General features: G+C 42.8%; 1 protein-coding gene across 1 annotated transcript in view; it reads left to right on the top strand.

Annotated features, from left to right (window-relative positions):
• LOC112573681 (cAMP-specific 3',5'-cyclic phosphodiesterase 4C-like) overlaps nucleotides 1–22794 on the top strand; it is a 308076-nt gene that overhangs the window by 505 nt on the left and 284777 nt on the right. Inside the window, exons 2-3 of the mRNA XM_025254256.1 lie at nucleotides 4826–5268; nucleotides 16896–17281. The gene's annotated coding sequence lies outside the window, so the exon portion shown is untranslated. The remainder of the gene's footprint in view (nucleotides 1–4825; nucleotides 5269–16895; nucleotides 17282–22794) is intronic.

A 22794-nucleotide genomic window follows, 5' to 3' on the forward strand; every position in this document is an offset into this window, starting at 1 on the left:
ATTCCGTGATGGATTCAACTGTGTAATACTTCAAGTCAACTTTTTGTTCTCGTATTTTTCGGTTGTCAGATCTTTAGAGACCTACATACCGACCCCCCGTCAGAACATTTGCCTTCTTTACCTACCCTCGCTCCCTTCTCTCTATCCTGCTATCTAAGGGAATACCCACATTTCCAGCTATCCACCACCTCTTCAGCTAGCTGTGTAAACATCATTTATGAATGGTTGTGAGATATGTTGTAAGGACTTGTAAGATCTGCGATAAGGAGTTGTGAAGTGTAAGAAGGCCTTATAAAGGGTCATAAGGTAGAATTTAATAAGTAAGGATTTACAAAGTGGGTTACTAGCAGTCGTCGGGTATAAGTTTAAAAGATTGATAAATTCTGAGTTATACGGCGCCACAAGGTAGAGGTTATGAGCACTTACAAATGATTTACAAAGAATCTAGGTTATAAGTTGAGCTGTGACAATTCATGAGGTATAAGTTGAGAGATGCAATGAGTCACGAGGTGTAACTCGTGAAGTGATATCTACCCATAAGGTAGAACGCATACAATGCGCGATGTAAGGAGTCCTACAATAAACTTTAACAATGAAAGCATTCATGTTGCATTATCGCCTCTTGCTCCGATCATGCACACCACGTGAGTGCACGGAGGCAGTTGAGCAAGAGCCCTCAGAAACCGTTTGTTCTGACTGTAGGTCAGCTGCATGTCAGCCAGCACACAACACCACCCCATTCTACCCCGGCCTCATTTACTTTCCTAAGTGATTACATTTTATGTGAACGTTTCGCAAAAGAAGTATTCTTGGGGTAAAAAAAAAAAAGCCCAACAAAACCCATTAACTTGTCTGATCCCCATTGTTATGGCCTGAGAGGCATGTTCTCAAAGCTCCTAAAGGCGAAGAACACTGTGACTGCTGAGTTATGGTCCGGGAGGGGAGACCGTTGCTGCGTCGCAGGCCTGGCGCACGTGTGGAGGGGTTCGTGATGAGTTTCCAATGAGTTCTTGCATCGTCTTACACACAGGCAGCCCCCCCGCCGGGGCGTCTGAACTTAAATATCGGGAATTGTGAAATTTATATTTGTTCAACTTCTCATAAATGAGTAAATCTCACAATCTGGGTAAATACCCACTTTCCGTTATCGAGAAACAGACCTAGAAATATAAGGCACAAGAGGTCACCAACACTGACGTCATGATTGTATTGTACATTTCCGTCGTCAAGGCTGCAGCCAATGGGAAATATGGGATGGTATAACAACATCACCTCTTTGGTCAAAACATCTAATAATCATTTTCACCATCTGACAAGACCTAACACGAGACAAGCTGGTCGTTCCTCTCATACTCTCTCACCTGGACGTCTTAACCTCTCTGATGGCCTCCGATCACGAGACCACGCGACCTTCTGCACGTTCGGAATGACACTCGCTCGCCTGTTACTCAAGATCATGTTGCCCCCCTGCCTCGTTTGCTTCAGTGGTTGCCTATCACGGACCGTATTACTTACAAACTGGATTAGCCTACAAATGTCTTGTCTCTGTCATAGTGTTCCTGATTACCTTTCTTCTTGCCTTACCGTCCAGACCTGCGCACTTTGTTCCGCATCTGATAGTGATACCCTCCATTGTATCCCCCGCACCAGACTGCTGGCCGGGGCGACTTCATCTTTGCTGGTTCGTGTTCTTGAGACACACCTGGCTGTCTCTCTCAGTGATTTCAAGAGACAGAAAACTGCATCTCTTTATAAGACTTTAGTATTGTGCGAACACTTTAACAGTGTCTAGAACTGCTTTTTGAAGTCAATGCACTACACAAATCTATTAACATATGTTAATTAGGCTTATCTGTAGACAAAGCTGACCTCATGTTTGACCTCAGTCATGGGTATATTTGTAGGCGTATCTCTAGAACGAACGCGGGAGGGAGGAGAGAGAGAAACATTATCGTGCACTGAACTTTACCTCGTAAGACAACTTTACACCCAGCTTCACCTGTAAGTCGATTTATTAGGACACACGAAAAATACCTGTCACTTGCTTGTTGTCATACCTTGAACAAAAAGAAGTCTATCTCCCACTCGTCTTCTGCTCGATGACCGGACGGGGAAATGACCTCTAGCTGTCACGTGATCGACCATGTGCGTCACAAGATGCCGGATGTTTGCGTCAGCAGTTGAAACGTTAAGTGGTTTCAAACTTGTCGAATCAAACGCCGACAGAAATATCCGCGGGCGACTGGATTCTGTGGTCTTGTATTTCGACGTGGGTGGGAAACACTTGCAAGTACTTGAGAAGTGTGCCCTCAGGTAACACATCCATCCATGCACGCATCGTTGGATCCGTCCAGATAGGCAGCCAGAAAACAGATAAATAGACAACCAGCCTGCCAGACTGATTTACATCCACATCCACATGCACGAAAATTCCAGAGAAATGTAAAGGCAGATTTGATGTATCGAGAAAAAGCTTTCATCCACCCGGTGCATTTTACTCCATCTCAGCTAAAATTTGTTTTTCCGTTATCCTGCGGTAATTGATATTTGTTTATCTGAGCCAAGAAAACGTCAATGTTTTTTGCTTATTTACTCAATTCTCACTTCCTCCGTCACTCAACACACACATACATTCTTACTTCACCTCTCTCCTACCTTGTGATGGTCAAGTCTGTTCACCAATCATCGATTTTCACTTTGATCACGTGACGTCCCTTCCTGGCTTGCTTTACAGACGACGAGGCCTTCACCATTTGGACAAGGTATCGTTTTTTTATTTCTCGGGAAACAATTACCACCTCGGTACAAACGGCTGTGTTGTTCATATTATGGCGATGCAAGAGGCTTGTTTCTAGGTGATTATTTTTTATTGAAACAAATTGGAGAACTGTTCTGCTGACAAAATTTATTGACTGTGTCATTATCACCGCACTTAAATGTTTTTGGAAAAACGAAAAATCACTTTGTTATTTAACATTTTTTTAATCAAACATTGTACTGGAGTGACTCATTGCACCAGCACGGCCACACAAGTTCAGAAACTGTAAGTTCATAGAATATATTAGTGCAGTCGGATTTTGTAATCAGTTCTGCAGTACATTATTATGGATTAATTTTCGAGATAAAAAAAAATATCTCTCTCTCTTCGTTTCCTCTCTGCCTATCGATAATGACACCACAACATTCTTTGTGAAATTAGTTTTTTAGTCATGCAACTCAACGATGTAAAGATGTTATCATTACAGGTCAGAGAAATTCAGTCGTTGGCGATTTTGCAGGTGTTCAAACATCATAGAATTAATTTATTACAATGTTTATAATGAAGAGTTATGTAGTGTAACACATGTGTATGACTAGTATTGCAGTAGGTATCACAACAACCAGTAATGTGTTGTGATGTGAGGCCATCAGACGATAGGAACTGTTCGTCTCCATTGTAGTCCTACAGGACCATTGTTGACCACGCGGTCCTTAGTCGATCGAAACCTCATGATCCAGCAGTTAACTGTAAATATTTTATTGGTTGTGTAAGTCTGTTCTACAGAAAAAATGCGAATTGTTTAAGCTCAGTAAGTTTACGATTTCTTTTGATCCTTCTTGAAAAAAAAAAGACGGCAAATGATGTTGACTATTAAACTCATTGGAGTGCTTCTGTGTGGGGAGGAGGAGAACGAAGGAGCTTGCAGATCTTGCTGAAGAAAAGAAAATGTTTATGGAGTCCGGCTGAAGATTTATGGTGTTTTTTTGGGGTAAGTCGGGCAAGTCAGTGCCCGCGAACGGTCTCATGTCGGAAAAAAAAGAGAACAAACCCGAGCAGACTTTGTGATTTTTCATTAACAAAGAGGACACCAGCGAGGCTTTGAAGCATTTATCAAACCAACATGTCCTGCAGCCACAGGTAGCGCTGACACACTTACAGAAAAATTGTCTTCGCCGAGAGCGGCTGACATCCTTTCCTCACCATGCGAAAAGAAGAAGAAGAAACAAAGAAAGAAACTACATTTCTAGAGATTTTTTTTTTCAAACTATCTTTGACCTTTTCAAATGAAATTGGAAAATAAGGGACCCGACCGTGGGCGTGACAGAAGTTTGAGGCATGCTGGGATATTCTTCTCTTATCGCCCGTGATGCCAGGCTTGATGTTGGAAAACTTACCGGCAGTAATAAAGGAAAATTTACAATTGAAGTTTGCACCATATATTTTTTTTTATTGATGCCGAGGTTATTCAAGTTAAGTGGAACTCGGGTAAAACACAAAGACCACCAATCGTCATTCATTTCACAAAAACTATTCTGTAAAATAAAAAAACAGTCATTTAATTAAACTGTGTTTTCCGTTATACGTCTTAGCTACCACAACTTCGACATTTATTAAACTTAGCTGTAATTTGTGTTTCAATTCTAGTAGTTACTTTGTTTCCAGCTAAGCTCATCACGATCTGTAGATTAACAAATTACGGAGGAAGCTTCTTTTGTAAAGAAACTATCGTCCTCCGCAGGCTCTGTCTGATATTCTGTAGCTACAGATCATTCAGACATTGGTGGCATTTAGCTACAGTCAATTCCTCTTCACCATACTCTGGTCGCGATTCACCAGACAAGAAACATTCTGTGACAGTTTTCTTGGAACAGGAGAGGTAGAAAGAGATAGGTGTCGGTTTTCAAGGATGATAGATTAAAATAAATGCCAGGTATGTAAGAAGCGGTGCATGTCCCGCTGGGTACACCTGACAATCTATAATTGTAATCTCTTGCTTTTGTCCCGCCCTCGTTGTCTGTCTCAAGTGTCTTTCTTTTTATTTATTTTTTTTTTCTTTACCTCCAGGTTACAACGAGCGAGGAAGGCATTGAGTTAAATAACTCCGTCATCGAGACTACATGAGCTGTCTGCTTGGAGATATTTAGCTGACTGAGGATTCGTTAACATCTACTGGTCTTACCTCTACTACCATCAACACCGTCATCGCCACAACCGCATCTACCTCTACTCTGTTTTTCCTCCGTCGCCAGCATGGATACTGAACCCGCCACCTCTCCACCCAGGGAGGACACGATGTCCAGCACCCCCTCCGGTGAGCCCCCGACGGGAGGGTTCCTGTGGCAGAGGCGACGGACGCGGCGTGTCATGATCCGGTTGGCCTCGCTGGATGAGGTTCGAACCTGCCTTCTGGAGCAGGAGCAGACCGGGATCGTCCACACAGTCTCTCTCCGCCCTCAGCGCTTTTCTCACCTGGTCACCGGGTGTCGTCGACAGGGACTGACAGACAGGTGAGTGTACATCAACGATAACTTTCATCACAGCTCTGTACATCACCTACACTAAGACAAGCTGTAGACTACAATTTCCATGCGTATGGCGATCATGTTTTGTTGGCAGTGAAGAGAAAGGACAAAGCTAATGTGGTCCTTGTCCAGCATCTTCACTGTCAGTAAAACCTGATGGCCTCTTGCATGTGAATTGTCATCCATAGTTTTGTCTAATCTTGTACAGACAATACACTTTGTAAACTTGCGTGTGTCTCATCTTGTCAACGCTCATTTAGTTCTTGTCAAGTGTCTTCACTGCCAGCGAAACCTGATCGCCTCTTGTATGTAAACTGTCGTCCACAACTTGTTTTATCGTGCAGAGCGCTAATGAACTTTGTCCTTACGCACATGCGCAGACCATCCCAACACTGTCAGTCTGTCCCGTGTTCCTTAAAAATCGCATTATTATTATTATGAGTCACTTCATACAAATGTATGTTGTTATGAACAAAAACTTATTTTTTTTTTACTGCATTTCGAGTTCCGCTAGTGGTTGCCTTGGCAGGATCAAACAAAACTGGAATGTTCCCCACCCCTGGATTAAGTCAACGTACATAGAGGTGAACGTCTGGGCCCCGAGGCATGGGTATTTAGCTAACTGCTAGGAGGCGATAGTTAATCCCTTCGTGCGAAAGGACATCTAGAAATATTAAAAAAAAAAAATATGGGCGACTCCGACATTCGCTGGATGACGACAAGAGGTTAGCTTTAACTGCTGAGTAGCATCTCAGCTCGCTGTGCACCTAGCACCTAGAGAGGTTTCATGCAACAGACCCCATCAGCGTTAAACCACTTGCATCTGACTACAAGACCACTTTTTTTGAATAGTCACAGATAGAGAAGCTGTTGGAATAAAAAGAGACTTATTTGTGTCAATGACAAGTGCAGATGACTGGAAAGCTCGTGATTCAGAATGGAGAACAGCAATTTTAAACTGGAGCGTCGCCCAGGCTCACCCATGCCAAGCTAAATTTAGTAACAGCCCGTTATTTATAGACTAAGGAACAAATTCAACGAGGTACCTCCCCCATTTGCGTATTCCCGTCTGATTCCTAACAGCTCCCCAGTCATATAGTATGTGAGAGTGCTAGCGGCCCTGACAGGTCCATTTTCTTGTTTTTTGGTCGGCCATGACGGACCATCTTGGCCCCTGACGGTGAATGTCTGTTGAGTTATCGCCCATCTTCTGCCGTAGTAATCGTTATGAACTTCTTTGCAGCTGAGTAATGGACTGTGAATGCTTAGGTGGCAAAAGTTCACGAGGACTAGTTCACTGTTTATGTCTAAAATGGGAAAGGGGAGGTTATTATGTTTTGTGGAGGTGGAACGTGGAGCAGCGCCAAAGTGAGAAAGGCTTATTGTAGATGGTTGTTGCATCCTGAAATTTTACTGCAGGTCAGACCAAGTAATGTCTCTCAGCTCTGACCTTAAATGTGTAAAGAAAAGCAGAAATGTACAAACCTATATGCTCCAGAAAAACGGTATAATTAATGAAGCAATAAGGTCGAGTTACAGGTAATGTTTTAATGCAGGCAGGGGAAATTTAATTCCTTGTCTCAGTCGACACAGTTGGACTGAATTCAACGAATTAATTTTTAATTTTTTTTTTTTTTGGGTGGGTAGGAGAGTTGATAGCAACTGCATTAACTGCAAAGTTATTTAAAGGTCTGGTGGGATGCATTTTTCTAAATTAATACTATAGGTACAATTTCCCTAAATCTGTTGACACGCACGCACCCACACACCCAAGAGGTCAACAACACAGATTGTACACAAATATATTTTTCTTTGATAAGGTCTCAGCCAATGGAGACTGGGGCTATATGTTAATTAGGTATACCTGTTTATTATGTCATGATTATGACCTTTTTCTCTAAATAGTAATTTAATGTTTGGGGGCAGGTCTCTAGGTTTGGAGAAACAATGGCTTACACTGAGTCTTACCTAGTCATTAGATGACAATTTACATCTCACTCGATCTTTAGGCTGAATGTTTTTATTTCCCATTGAATGCTACGGATTTTTTGTAGAGACTGCGTTGTCTTCTGCTCCGCTGCCCTAAAACCCTCTAGAACCATTCAATTGCTTTTGCTGTCGCGGTCTTAGAGGCTTTCTTAAAGGCGTAGTAGGACGTAGAATTATTGTTGTTGTTGTTGTTGTTGTTGTTGTTGTTGTTGTTGTTGTTGTTGTCGTCGTCGTCGTCATCATCATCATATCATTATTATTATAAGGCACATAACTGATAAGGCCTAATGTCCAACCCTGTGAAGATTAAAAATCAATCGCATGTCACCTCAGAACTTTTCTGTTTGTGTGTTTTACAGAGGGAGGAGAAGTCAAGCGCTATTCTCTCTAAAAGATGATAAAGAATAATTATTTTAATCTTGAGCTTGTCAGTAACATTCGTTAGGCGGAGTATCAAATAAATACCTGATCTAAGAATTCCAGTTCTTAATGTATAAAGCACTCACACACACACACAGAGAAATGTGTGCTCGGCCTCTTCTAGTGGATGGCCGCCCGAATGCAGGACCACTCAGCATCGTCTGTCCTCAGCTCGTCTGAAAGTTTTAACCTGGAAGCTTTTTAACCAAGAACCAGGGGGCCAATGTAAACAGAAAAATAGAAACCTTAAAGCACCTAGCAGTCGTCCAACACTGAAGTCGTCCAGAAGTATCCATCCTCCGGGCATCGAGAGCAAGTAGTTCGCGGTCATTTCCTGGTGACGCAGACCGGAGCTTAATCACCGGAATGGCGGCTATTGATTTCGTTACGGCTGTTCCGTTTTCCTCCTACCGTTTTTATGCCACTTCCGGTCTGAAACTTTTTTAAAAACTAACGAGGACATGCCTGTCTGACGTCCAGGAGCAGAGTACTCCACCTTGGAGGTTACTGAAATGGACAGAATTAATGAGCAAATCTCTATGTGTAAGAGAGGACGTGTATCTTATTTTTTTTTTTTTTAATTTTTTTTTTTCGGCGAGAGAACAATATTTTGTAACAGACAGCGCTCATAATAATAATTATTATTCACATACACTTCCCCTATTCCATCCCCACACAGTGTGGATGGAGGGAAAAGAAAAGTGAAACAGAGAAATTGTTTTCTTGTTCATAAACTATTTACAGCTCGGGGTTCACCAAGCGCTGAGTAAAGTTTTGTGTTTTTTCTACTGCAAACAATCGATGGAAACGTAAAGAGTTAAGAGGTCTCCTTGGAGCTATGAATCTCCGTCTCGTGCGTGGAATAGCTTGTCCACCACGGATCGTGTATCACACGACTTCGATCGCAAAGTGCCGCGCGCCATGTCTGCTAGTCGACATTGTGGAATTTGTTTTACTCAACTCCTTCTCAAGGCTCGATATCTGTAAGTCGTTCATAAGACACACCACGTGGTGCAACCCTCTCCGATCACCTTTTAACCTTTCCCTATAAATAATTTATTCGTCGATTGATGAACAGAGTTTTCCATACCACTAGACAGGAAGAGCTTCGAACCACTGACACACACTTTGTATTCAAGTCTTGAACTACAGGATGGGGGTGGCTACAAGGTGGGGTGGATGGTGGATGGAGAATTGCGTACAATATTGTTGCTGTGGGAGACAATTGACATCAATATCTAGCAAACAGTTCCCATACAAAAAAAAGTAACGAGAAAATAAGAAAATCCCACAATGCACATGAAGGTCGGCTGGCCTAGCCGCGAGGGAAATGAAAGTAAGCAATTACAAAGCAAGGAAGGGATACAATCGTTTTGCTGGTGATGGTCTTGGAGCAGTTTGGGAGTTGACAGTGCTTTCCCCTCGATTGCGCCATAAATTTGCCGTCAGTCGTGTGTCGGCGTCGCCGTGCGGTGTCCACGTGTCGCTGCTGCTGCTGTCGCTGGTGGTGCTGCTGCTGGTGGTGGTGGTGGACTTGACGCGAGAACCTGTCGGCAGGCGCGCTCGGCAGCTGGTGCCGCCATACCAGTCTCCATCTTTAAATATTCATGTTCAAATCGCGTCAGATATAGTTTTTTTTTTCAAATGTGAGTTTTTGTCTTCCGATTATTTTCGTAGGCGTTATCTGATGAGAAGGGGGCGGTGAGTATGACAGGGTGGCTACTGTGGGGTGGGGGACAGGTGGGGTGGGGTGGGTAATTTGCCGGCAGATAATGTGAGAGTACGATCGATGTGCTCAGAGATCAACTGCTTGTGACAAAAGCGTGTACTTTCCCATTACCAGTCTCTCTTCTCTCTATTCATTCTTTATTCACTCATTCTCTTTCCCTTCCTCCTCTTATTTCAATCTTCATTACCCCACCTTTTGGCCCCATCTGTGTGTGTGATTGTGTTTCTTTCTTTGTGTATGTGCACAAGCCTCGATATTGTTGTGCGTATACTTACGCGTACGAGCATGTGTACATATATACAATGTATGTGTTTGTGTGAATGCGTCTATGATATATTATATGTTTGTGTACATCTGTATAAGTCTGTATGGATATATGTTCCAGTGTGTCTGTGAGTATTTGTATATGTCTGTGTATATATATATGTGTGTGTACGTGGCCTATTGTAAAGGTTTGGGTTCTCCTGTTTCGCAAGGGATAATTAATGTGACCAGCATTCAACACCTAATTACAACACTCACTACTTCGTTACAACACACACGTGCATTCACACCATCAAGAAAATATATAAGTATATACGTAAAAGAAAATGTAATTAAGTAAAGAAGACATAAATCATATATAAGTAAATAAACAGCAATTATCTCAACAGACCGTGGTAGCTATAGACACTTAATTTACTCCAGTGTCGCGTGCCTCACACAACGTTCATAGTTCACAGTTCACAATTCAAAATCCAGTCTGTCTGTAAAATCACAGTTCACATATATAATTGCAGATCATATATATATATATGTATCTAATCCATCCTACTCTGGGAAGCTATACTTATCCTGCCATAGTGTGTTTGTGTGTGCGCGCGCCTGGAGGTTGTTTTACAAGTTGTGATTAACGAGCATCGTGTAAAGGATATCACAGGACCTAGGTCTGTTTGTTCTACTGGTAGACAGCGTCTGTGCTAGTATTCAAAGTATGAATTATTCACCTGTTTACGAAGGTGCGAATGTCTACATTTTGTAGAGAACCATTCTTTCACCCGCACCTGGCGTGCACGCACACATACACACTGATAGAGTGAGGCAGAGAGTGAGACAGAGAGTGAGCAAGTGAGCGAAACAAAAGGAAGGCAATTACAATGGCAATACTTTATTAACGAAGTGAGAGTAAAATAAGAAAAAGTAAGCTTTTTTAGAAAAAAAAGAAAGAGAAAAAGAAATAAAAGAAATAAAACGGAGAGAATAAAAAGAAAAAGAAAGAATATCAGGACACATGAAAGTAAGCAGCGGACTCATAGAAACAAAATTAAGGGAAAGGGATGTGTACGCCCAAATTTGGAAGGGATGAATTTTTCACTGATCTAGTATATTGTGGACAACACAATAAAAATGTAATTCACTTTCTTCAAAATTGTTACAAAAGGGAATATTTATACAAATGCTTGAGTCTGTATATATGTCAATTTATGTCACTTTATGTCTAAAGAGAGAGAGAGGGAACAAGAGAAAAAAGAAAGAGAAGCAGACAGACTAAAAAGAGAAAGAGCGGGAAAAAGCTAAAGGGGTGTGGTGTACAGCTAAAGAAATAAACATTCATTGGGGGGAAAAACGGATAAAAATTCCGTGACCGTATCGCTCAATCTCCACTCAAAATTCCATTTCCGCTGGCGTTGAGCGAGGAAATCGAATACTCTTGGCCAAGAGACAGTCTTCAAATGGATTAATTTGCAGTGAAGACATCGCTTGTAAGGCCTCTCCACAGCCTGGGATGCCAACCACCACTTGCACAGAAAACCAACGTTTGGAACCAGGACCCCCGTCAGAAGTCCAACTATTTAGTCTGCCTTTGTGTTTGTGTGCTTGTCTTTATTTCATCTGTTAAAAGAAGTAGGAAAGTAAAAATTTTTAATGTACAAGCACTGTAAAGCTGTTTATTAATTAATATTCACTCCGTGAAAGGCGAGTGGTCTGATAGTGGTCTGACACCAACTTCTTGCAGCCAGCAACAAGTCTTCTTCGGTTTGTGCTTTGTATTCATCTCAGAGTGAAGTGCACTTCCTGAAGAAAGCTCCAGTGATTGTAAAGCTTTAATTTTACTTCTACTTTGCCAAAAACTGCCTAAAACAAGAGAAAGACTTTTTGAATAAAGGTCTAAGCAAGGGATAAAAATGTAGATGATAACGATGATGTCACTGCCGAAAGAAGATGAATACACAGGGTTGTCCATGGGACATATTTTTCTATCCCGTCCCATCCCGTCCCATGGCAATTTATGCCTGTCCCATCCCGTCCCATCCCACGGGATGTTTCCCATGGGATTCCTATGGTATTAACAATCCTATGGACAACACTGAAAACCACTTTTCGGCTTTTGTTCTATACTTCCTGCTACTTCACATACAATAGATGATTCAGAGGAAAGATTTAAATCCTTGATGAATGAAATAACAGTAAATTTATTTTGCAATATCAAGTATCGACTACCATGGGAAATACAAATGTGTGCTGTCCCATCCCATCCCATCCCATGGGACGTTTCCCATGGGATTCCCATGGGATTCCCATTCCTATGGACAACACTGTGAATACACACTTTATTCAGTCCATCCTTCCTCTCACTTCTTCATCACACAATCAAATCACAAACACAATTCTCGTGATCAAAGTTCACGTCTGTGAAGTTGACTCGTCCCTTAGCTTGGAAGTGGAAGCATGAAAGGTAATCCTCTTAAAGAAAGCATGGTGTGTGATCCTATTAGGGGGTCACGGGTCAGTCGATATCCTATTAAAGGGCAGAGTGCAGACTTTATCGTATTAGAGGTCACACCAGCGGTAACCTGTGGTTGTGCATGTTGCCATATCGACCTGGCGACACAGTGGGTGAGACTGCACCCGGCCTGCAGGATGCCCCGAGAGTGACGTCACCCCGGGTGTCCACGCTGGGTAGCTAGTGACAGAAGAGAAATGAAAGAAACGGTTTTAATGTCCAGATTGTACAGTAGTCTATAGGTCTGCGTGTTTGCTTGTCTGTCTCATACCTTCAGTCCTCGTTCTGTCCGGTGTGCGTAACGCAGCTGCGACGTTTTGTGACGTTTCTATAGCAACGTCACCAAGTTGAGGTGGAGTCAGGTACAAACAGCAATGCCCGTCTTATCTCGATATAAATGGCAGATAAATTGGAAACTGCAGACAATGTGAGAGTGAATCAGCGACCGAGAAAGCTAAATCAGAAGGAATAGATGTTATACCTTCAAAGTGATGTGTAAATCGATGTTTGTTCGTGCGCGATGAAATAGAGAATTAAATGTTATCGTCCTTTTGTCGAGGTGGTGGCTTGATCATTGGGAATATGGTGAGTCTTCCTTGTTGACAAGTAGGCACGCACGCGAACACACTCGCACATGCAAGCAGAGGGACACAGACAAGCACGCCCACACACATTTTCCAGGAACAAAGGTCAGTCGTTGGATAAAGTTCATCTGGAGACGCGTGGAATCACACACCTCTTATTACCAGTCAGCTGGCAGTCTTATCAGACATCATCAGGTGGAAACGAGTAAAAACTGTCGGCTATAAATGTAACACCTTTGCACGACAGTAATTAAAATGTGCAAGCTGATTGGCTTCTTGCTGCACCTGCCCCCTGGTAATCTCATTCCACTCTCAGCCTCACGTAATTTGCACCTGTGCAGACAGAACTGAAACGACTCCACAACGGACTTTAAAAAAAAAAAAAAAGTCGGTCGATTGTCAGTAGATGTGGATAATGAGGACTTCCTTTATCTGCTAAATATTTTTGCTTCTAAATTTCTAGAGTAGAATTGGGGACTGCTTGAGGCTGAGGTGTGATGGTATCTTGTCTTCTGCTTGTGGTGGCGGCTTGAAAAGCGTCGACAATGTGATGGCCGAGGAGAGCAGAAAGGACTGACAGTCGATTCCAGGTGATCCGAGTTCGAGCATCTTACATTCTTACATATCTTAAGAATTACTAGTCTTACCATCAGAATAAATGTCCGTAATCATAACTTCGATACTAATTACCCAAAGCTAAACGAGGCGGACTTGCTCCAGATGACTGAAAGGTCGACAGTTCAACAACTCAGACACACGTACACACAAAGGGAAAGAAGTAAAAAAGACAATATTTCTCATGATGAACATAAAACAAATGGAGAAAATGCTGTTTTAATCTACTAAAAAAAATAATATTAAAAGTTTGAGATATTTTGAAAATTTATCTTCAGTATTCGTCTACTCACGACGAAACATTGATCTCAGGATGCTAACAAGACATAGTAATGACAAATCAAATAAATATAACATTCCCTACGAGTAAATGGTAAAAGAAAAGGAGCAAAAGAAAAATTCACGCAAATTCATTAGAAAATTCGGTCAGTCGGTTAACCGGTCGTTAAGTGCGAACGACTGAACAGGAAAAGACAATTCTTGACCACTTAAAAAGCTAATCAACAAGGAGTGAGTGAGAGACACAGGACAGGGCCAGTGTGGCCACATTCAGCTCATTTACACTGTCCGGAGTGGTTGAACTCTTTAGAAGGAGAAATATCGACAAGGGTTCTTTTTCCCCTGCGGTGAGTGGCTCACTGATCACACCCAGGTCTCTCCTCGGCGCACGAACTTCTCCCCCGATGTGTTCTTGCTAATTAGTTGTCTGTTCGTTCGCCAGGCAGGTGTTAGTCTTATCAATATTAGATGGGTAGTGGAGTTAGTGTTTTACAATCATCGGATAAATCTCAGGGCTAAGATATGATTTCCCCGAATATCGTCCAGTTTCGAACCATAGGCCTACAAATATCACGTTTCACAGAAAAAGGTCGAACGTGACATCACGACACGGTAACATGTATTCCCAGCTTTCCTATTGGTTGAGACCTTAAGGTCAAAATCTAGAGGTACCCAAGAAAGCCAACCACTAACACCCGGGTTAGAAGGTCAGGACGGCAGAACGAAGACGTGGACGTGCAGTTGGCAGGGGAGACAATTACTAAGAGCGCAGAAGATGATTACGTCAATAAAACGTGCGCTGCCATCCCGGGTTCACTTTACCCAGCAAGTCGCGGGGAAACTCAAAACAGAAAATAGGAAAAGGACAAGGATAGAAAAAACAGGATGATGATAGGAAGAAGAGGATTATCGAAATAGGAAGACTTTTTTAAAAAAAAAAAGCAAGACAAATTACACGGACCGCTGTATTTTTAATTTATTTTCTTTTGAATTCGTTGCCGTTGCTGGAAATTGATTGCAGTCCCCATCCCTGAAGGCACATAACTCTGTTTGCATTTACAATCAGGTTTCTGGCTGAAGCGTGTTTAAAGCGTTGGGAGATTTGAATGATAAAAGTGAAATATTCAATCGTCATCGTTAATCATAATAACAAAAAAAAAAAAAAAAAAGAACCAAGAGTTTGTCGTCGTTATTTATTTTTGTTGTTGTTGTGGTGGTGGTAGGGTGTTAAAGAAAGGCTTAATGGTTATTGTTGAACTACACAGTGAAACAGCTAATGTCTTTTCGACACAGCTAAGTGTACTAAAGCTGGTTTTACATTTGCGTTTCACAATTGCGGGATTCCAAACTTTGGAACATCCAAATTCTTTATTTGCATTTCTCTCTTTCTGTTCTTCTCTGTCTCTGTGTGCGCTAGGTGACCTAACCTTATCAGAATCCCAGCCTTAGTTAAACTGAAATCTCGAGAATCAGCTAAAAATCACATTCTGGCCGTTATATTCGCCGTTGCTGTCCTGTGTCCCCGCCAAGGTCGTTTTCATCAGAGCGGTCGTCAAGACGCACGTGGCCCTCGCCCCTGACGCCCCATTGTAGGATAATATACTGGGGGGGGGGGGCATCCCCTGGTATTTCTATTGTGCCTGAAGGCTGTCGCTGTAGCCCCACGTACAACCAGGCCAGCAAAATCATATTCCCATCCCCAACCATCATCGCCATCACCACCATCGCCACACGTGCGTAAATCCGCCATCATCTACTTCAGCCATTTTGACCTTCTCATTTTTTGTTAGCCCTCCCTTACTCCAACCCTTTTTGCGACCTCCCGGCCTCTCTTTCGTTTTGGTGTTAGAAGAGTATAAATTAGGGCCTCTGGGCTCGGCGGTCTGCTGCCGAGAAACGGAGGGAAACTGGGGATGGGGACTAGGAAGGGGGGAAAGGACGGGGCTCGGGGCGCAGACAGGCTCAGGGTGTGAGTGAATGTTTTGCTACAAGATGAACGGAATGGAGTTTTCTTGCTTTCTCTCTCTCACTCTTTGCCTGCTCTGAATCCTGCTAGTTTATGTTTCTGATCGCCATGAATGAGGTTCTCGCTGGTCCACACGAAGACTTGAAGCGACGTGAGACACGAGGAAAGTGTTCTCTAGGAGTGACGGGAGCTGTGTGTGTGACAGGGTGAGTAGAGGATAGAGTTGAGTTGTGTAAGTGCAAGTGAGTAGAGACAATGGGCAAGTGAGTGATGAGGTAGTTTTGTACAGGTAAGTGAGTCGTAGAGTAAATGATTGAGTGACAGAAGGTGAAGGAGTTGACGGGTGAATGAGTGAGAGTGGCTTGGTTGGTGACTAGGTGACGAGGTCCCTCACATCTCACTCCTCAACGATATGAACAAGTTTGGGTACGACCTGAGTAGATGGGTAGGAGAGGGAATATACTATTTACGACATACGAGGACGAGCAGGAGAGAAAATGAGTAAGCTGGTTTGTTGGGTTGCATTCCCGATCAAGTAAGCGCAAAAATGGCAGGACAGAAGGACGAAACAAGACAAGGAAGAATAAATGAACGGATGAGTGAAGGAAGAGGGGAGGTTGAGCTGTTTACGAGCGTACACCTTACAGGATGATGCTGGCGTGAACGTGCACGTGGGTTACAACACTGTCTTTCACTCGTTCAGTGACATTCCCCACCCTGTCACCGGAAGTCCGCTTCTATGACGTCATCTAATTAGTTGGCAAAACTCCACTGTAAGGATGCTCGTGATTGGCTCGTCCCTAGCAACCTGCGCAACTGTTAGTCCCCGCACTAATGTGATGGGAGTTTTTCACACAATCGTTGTCGATTTGCTCAAGTAGATTAATTGAAACATTGGTGTGAAAGTAAAGTGTTGAAAGTGTTTGTCTCAAGAACTCCTGGCACAGTAGGAAATGTCAGAAGCGCTCCACCAGACTCTGTAAGTGCAGCGCTCCGCTCCTCCGGGGACCTGGGGGCTGCCGCAGGACATCCGGGAACTGTAAACGCGCTCAAGAAGAGTGGAATAGAAAAACACTGATTGTGTATTTAAGGAGAAGGGAAGTGATGAGAAAATATTGGTTGTGGTCGTGTATTTGTGTGTGAGAGAGGAAATGATTGCATATGTCCATGTGCGTGAGGGAAGGAGTGTGAGTTCCTGTCTCCTTGTGTGTGAATAAAATCTTTATGTGTTTGTATTTGACTGTATTTTTCCATGTTTACTCACAGCACCATGCGGCGAGGGTGAAAGGTCAACCGCAGAGCCCCCGTGACCCCGCTGCTGACTGGGGAGAAAAAGCGCAGGGTGCAGGGGGCAGCACACCCGCTGTCGCTCACCCCTGCGACAGGAGCTGGAGACGAAACAGTGCCGCCGATGCCTGTGTGTGGGAGAAGGTAGCTGTGGCCGGACAACAACAACAGCAGCAGCAGCAGCAGCAGCTGCAACACCAACACCACCAACAGCAGCAGTCGGCGAGGGTCGTCAGGCGACACTTCAGTTCCAGCGATGCCATGGCGTCTCAGAAACGGCCGAGCCAACTTCACGTCCCCTCCGTCCACCACGGCGGGCTCCCCATCATCTCCCTGACGGCGGCCGGCATACGCAAGAGCTACAGGTTAGGTGCAGATTTTTTTTTTCTCCTTCCTTCCTCCTTTTTTTTTTAATGGCATTCCTTCATATGGAGAGTAATGTGTTTTGGTTGGTGTTCATATCGATTCCAGCACTGAATCGTGGTGGCTGGCACCGTACCTACCTTGGTGCCACACACAGTCCTCCAGATTGGTGTTGTTGTAGTGCATGGATCTCTGTCTCTCTCCCGCTCTCTCACTTCATTTCTCTCTTTCTCTACAGTTCTCTCTCTCGTTCTCTCCCGCTCTACATCTCTTGCTCTACGTGTCTGTATTTCTAAGGTTCTCTTTTACAGGTTGGGTGGAATCATTGTTTACTGATATCGAGTTAGCGTGTACGTGGCTCTCGTTTTAACGATATTCCTTCCACCTGATGATTTTTGTCTCGGTGATGAAGAATGGACAGGGTTTGCGTATTGTGGTGTGAAATGTTATTAGTTTGCAGCAGTGGGAGTGATGGTGAATTTGTTGGTGTGTGTGTGGTGGTGGCAGCATAGTATTATGTTTGGCTCTGTTAGACTGGGGTTCTATGCTGGTTGGTTAGTTTGTGCGTGCGTGTTGTAGATCATCGGTGTGTATGTGTGTGTGTGTGCGCAGTGTCTTTATCCTTTATCGCGTACCGATTCTGAGAGTAAAACTGCAGGCAGTAGAACAGAATAAGCTGTGGGACAACACACTACCATACAGACACAGTCATACAATGGACATCGCTACATTCGATTAATCTGTCTTTATTCTTCATGCTAGTCACTGCGTCCCCCTCATCATGTACTCTGCCTGCGAGTGTGTGCACGTGAGTGTGTGTGTGTATGCGCATGTGTGTTTGTGTGTTTGTGTGTGTGTGTGTCACTAGGTCAGGCCACTCACTCACTTCCGCTGACGTTTTCCGCCAGGTGACAGGCCCACCTGCAATAACAGTAGGATGTGTTGTTTTATGCAGATTTCCCTTGGGCCCACCTGGATTAATACATTCACAAGAAGACATCATAGAAAAAAGAATATTTTGCGATAACGTACACAAGATCTGTTATTTTTAAATACTAATAACGCCATTGGCTGCGACTTTTCACGTGTTGTCTTGTGTGTTCAGAACACTTTGAATTCCTGTATAGATGTCTACCTGTGTCAAATACATAGAAACGATTTTAACTGCAGTTTTATTGTCTGATTCCCTGTTACATTAGTTTTGGTTTTGTATTTTTCCATACATCTGTATCTCTTTTCCCGATTTGTCTGTCTGTCGTCACAATCTCTCTCTCTCTCTCACACACACACAAACAAACACACACGCACACACGTGTTTTCCAACACATACCTAGCACTAAGTAGATTTTTGCACAGACTTATGACTGAATCATACTCGCTTAGTAATGACAAACTACAATAATAATTCAGGGCTTCTGCTAAGGCTAAATTCTTTGTCCCATTAAGGGGTCCTTGTTCTTCGCCCAAATTTGAAGGGGAGCGTACTGTAAGCAATTTTTGCGTAAGGTCTAAAATTTTATACACATTGTTTTTCCGTTTTTGTGTCTTCGTTGTCTTTTCTACCTTCTTTAGGTCTTTTCATGTACCTGTCTTTACCTCTTTTTTTCTTCCCTTTATTCCCCGTCCTCCTATCTTTCTCTCTTCATGCCTGTCTCGACTTTATTCCTCCACTACCACCTCTCTTCCCCTTGCGCTTGCTACAAAAAAAGTACACCAACTTAATATCCACAATCCAAGAAATGACCTATTTAAGTCAAACATGTGACCTATTTCAGTCAAGCTTGAAATATTCTTAGAGAACAGCCTCCTCATTTCCATCACATGACCTCACTAAACTACTTCAGACAAGCATTACTAAAATATTTGAAACAAAACCTTTAAAACCATTTTCTGAGGCTTTTTATGATCATTGGCGAGCCTAGCGCCAGGACCTGCCTTCATCTAGAATTCAAGCTTTATAAAGCTTTTGCGATACTTGTTGACAAGCGAACCATCATAAAGCTAAGAGTTAATAACGACTACTTTTATATATTTCATTTTATTTGCCTGTAAACTTTTTATGCCTTTTATTATAATAGTCTAGTAATTGAGTACGCTTCCCTTGTGTAGGGAGGGCTTAATGAAAAAAGGATGCTTTGTCTATTTCTTGTGTTCTTTTCTGTCCCCGCCCTTCTCGTGCTGCTTTCTCGTGTCACGCAGCCTCCTCCTCAGGTGTGTAGAAAGGTGAGGTGTGTTTGCGATGAATCAGGGATGAAGGCAGGAGAAGCAGACGACAAAAACTTCTCCGAAATCTTGTCTCAGACATCCGCGCAATGACCCTCGGCAGATCTCGCGGGTTAAGACGAGACTTCACGAGACTCTCAGTCCAGACCGAGAATCTTGCCCAGGATCAGAGCCATTGGAGCGGTCTGATTAGCTACTGTCCTTCTGTCTTCAAACCCGATTTCCTGTCGTCTGTCCTTTCAGGGGAAACTCTTCGTCTCACTCAACGAGTCTCCGAGTGGAGGGATGGTCAATGGCAGCGAGACGGACATCGGTCGTTTGTCGAAGATAGGAGTGATAAATAAAAGGCTGCGAGAAGAACTTCAGATCAACTTTCTCACTCTCGTCTTCACTTACAAAGCACGGACTTGTATCGTGGGTGCCCTATCTGCACTTCGTTAACAACAGTGACCTCTGCTGGTGACCTCACGAAATCACCAAGAGACTGCTGGTCCTCCTGTATGCAGGACAGATGTCGGCTTGACAGGATCCACATGAATTACAGTCCTGTAGGGCTTTTCACTTGTATATATATAACAGATTTGATTTGACCAAAGATATGGAGTAACTTCCGTTTTTCATACCGGAAAGGGTCTCTGCACAATATTTACATATGTACATTATAGTTTTTTAAATTTTCTTACCTTTTAGCGCATAGTAGCAGGACATTTAATGTTGTCCAGTATAGTACATCGACTCACTTATTCTTCTCTACTATGTTATGAACGCTTTTTTTCACCATTTATCCTTGTTGTGAACATCTTATTCTTGCTCCCCTTTCTCGCAAGGGAGACAAACACCTTCGTTCATTTAACCCCAGATTTGCTTTTCCACTCGACCAACAATCGCTGACAAGCGGGTCTTTGTATTTTAGGGTCTCGTGGGAGGATAAATAATTATTTGTAGACGACTTACTATAAGCTCGTGAAGTAGCTTCAAAACTTGACTCTGTTGTGAGGAGAAGACTGGTTCCCAAGGGAGAGCACTATGAGCTTGTCTGTGATTTGTCTACACAGCTTGATGCTTTGAGAATTTGTCGACAAGAACAACTTTTGTAAAATATTACGAAGTGTGTTGAAAGGTTTTTGTCTTGTCAATACATCAGTCCATGATTACACAATGCTGCCAAAAAGTACACAAACAAACAAACACAGAGAGGAAAGGTTTTTTTTTGTTTACCAATCTCAGCAATATTACTGAAGCGTGGGAGGAAGGGTGGATAGTGTTACTCTCTCTCTCTCTGCTTTTACTCTCGTTCTGTCTTTTTGTCTGTCTGGCATTCTGTCTGTTTCATCTGTCTCTGTCTGTGGTCAGTGAGGTTGTCTGGGACTATTGCAGGCTGTTTGATAAAAAGCTTCCTCCTTGCTTTCGAGTTGTTGCCTTTTGGAATCTGATCTCTCTTTGCTTGTCACTCACGTGATCCACCCACTCCACCAACCAATTAAACCTGCAAAAAGTAGACACGCCAGAGCTATCCTTCTTCTCTCCACCCAAGTCCAGCAAACCATCTGTCAAACGGCTTCTTATGATTCGTCTGTTGGCCAATCCCGATCTTCTGCTTTTCTAAGGTCTGTCAGTCCTTCTATTCAAACTATTTCTGTGAGGTTGTCCAGTTTTGCTTTACAAACCTCCCTACACACAGACTGACCTGACAACTCTAGTCTACTCATGTCAAGAGTTTAAACAAATATTAAACCTTTTCACCAATTCTTTTCTATAGCTAGCTGTGGAAAAATTCAGCTGCCTCAGATATAAACTCTAGAAGGCATAGAACCCTTGGATCAGATGAGCTTTCGCCGACCTCTCTAGCCCTGGCTTGCCGAGCCACAAATTTCATTTTATCGCCGTGAATGAAAGAAAGACGACATAACAAAGAAATGGAGGTCGTTCCGACAAGCAGCCTTATCTTCTCCTGAGCCTAATTTTCTCACTTCCTTTTCGAATATCTGAACAAGGATTGTTCACATCGATGCCTCTTTGCCACAGAGTCCAAGAAGACGTCTTCACCACCTTCAGCAGCATTGCTGTAATATTTGCAGCAAAGAGAAACAGAGAAAAGGAAATAAAACCCACAAATGAGTTCGAGAAAAAGTATACGACATTAATCACATGCGAAGAGCATTTGTATTTCAATTCGCATCCCATCCAGATTTTTTCTCCTACAGATGTTGGTGGGAGAGCAAATTAACACACAGAAGACATGCTTGTCATAAGTTAGCACGTGCCTCCCTCTTCTCTTCTCTCTCTGATGAGAACTTGATCACTGTTAACAAAATGAGTTTCCGTTTTGCGTGCACGCATGCGCAGATGAGACTAATTTGCTTGATCGAGGTGGCTTACAGAACGAGTTGTGGTGGAGCTGACGACCGGAGTTCTTGCCATGTTGGAGAAATTCCCATGAAAGGCGAATGTCTTCTCCACACTCCAAGTTCTGATCTCGAAAACTTCTGCTTTTATCACCAAATACTTGTCTAGTCTTAAAATACTGCGTTTCTGGCGCCAAGTCTTCTCAACACTTGACATGTTTTTTTCTAGTTCCAAGTTCTGTGTCTAGCATTTAAATATTTTCTATGAGGTTCTAATTTCCGGTTTAATCTGCGTACATTTTTCTCGAAATTTATCGAGATAAAAACTGCTTTAATATCACGATGAACATACATCGCTAGTTTAAGACTTTTCTTCTATTTCTCTTCACTGAACATTTTGATATTGTTGTTAGAAGTGTCACAGAGCTAGAGTGACCGTTCTTGACGACGCACCTGTTGACAGTGATGGCCCTTTTCACGTGCCCCTCATTTTCCCAGACCTCCCCCCTTGAGTCCGACCCTCTAGACTTCTCATTGATTCACCGAATGGCGGAGAGCTTCAGGTCAGATTACATCCCCAGACAGTCGTCTTTATCTTGAGTCTCTGTACCCCGACACCCCGATGGCTGGGTCATCAAATGACCTTAATTTATGTCCGAGCCGGGATTAGGAGAGGAGACAAGAGGAATAAAGGTGTAGAGGTGGGAGAGGGAAAGTGAAATAAACACAAAATGAAGGTAAAGCAACATGAAAACAAAGCATAAAAAATACAAAATATGAATGTAAAATCAGGGTAAAGCACAAAGAAGAGCTCAAACTATCGAACTAGGAAAGAAAAATACATAATAGATCAATAAATAAATTTTTCAGTTATAAAATTAACACGATCTTAATTATCTTCGTACTGTGTCAACAAATCATTATTTAACCTGATTTAAACTAAAAAC

The sequence above is a fragment of the Pomacea canaliculata genome, linkage group LG10, assembly GCF_003073045.1.
Source record: "Pomacea canaliculata isolate SZHN2017 linkage group LG10, ASM307304v1, whole genome shotgun sequence".
Lineage (NCBI taxonomy): Eukaryota > Metazoa > Mollusca > Gastropoda > Architaenioglossa > Ampullariidae > Pomacea > Pomacea canaliculata.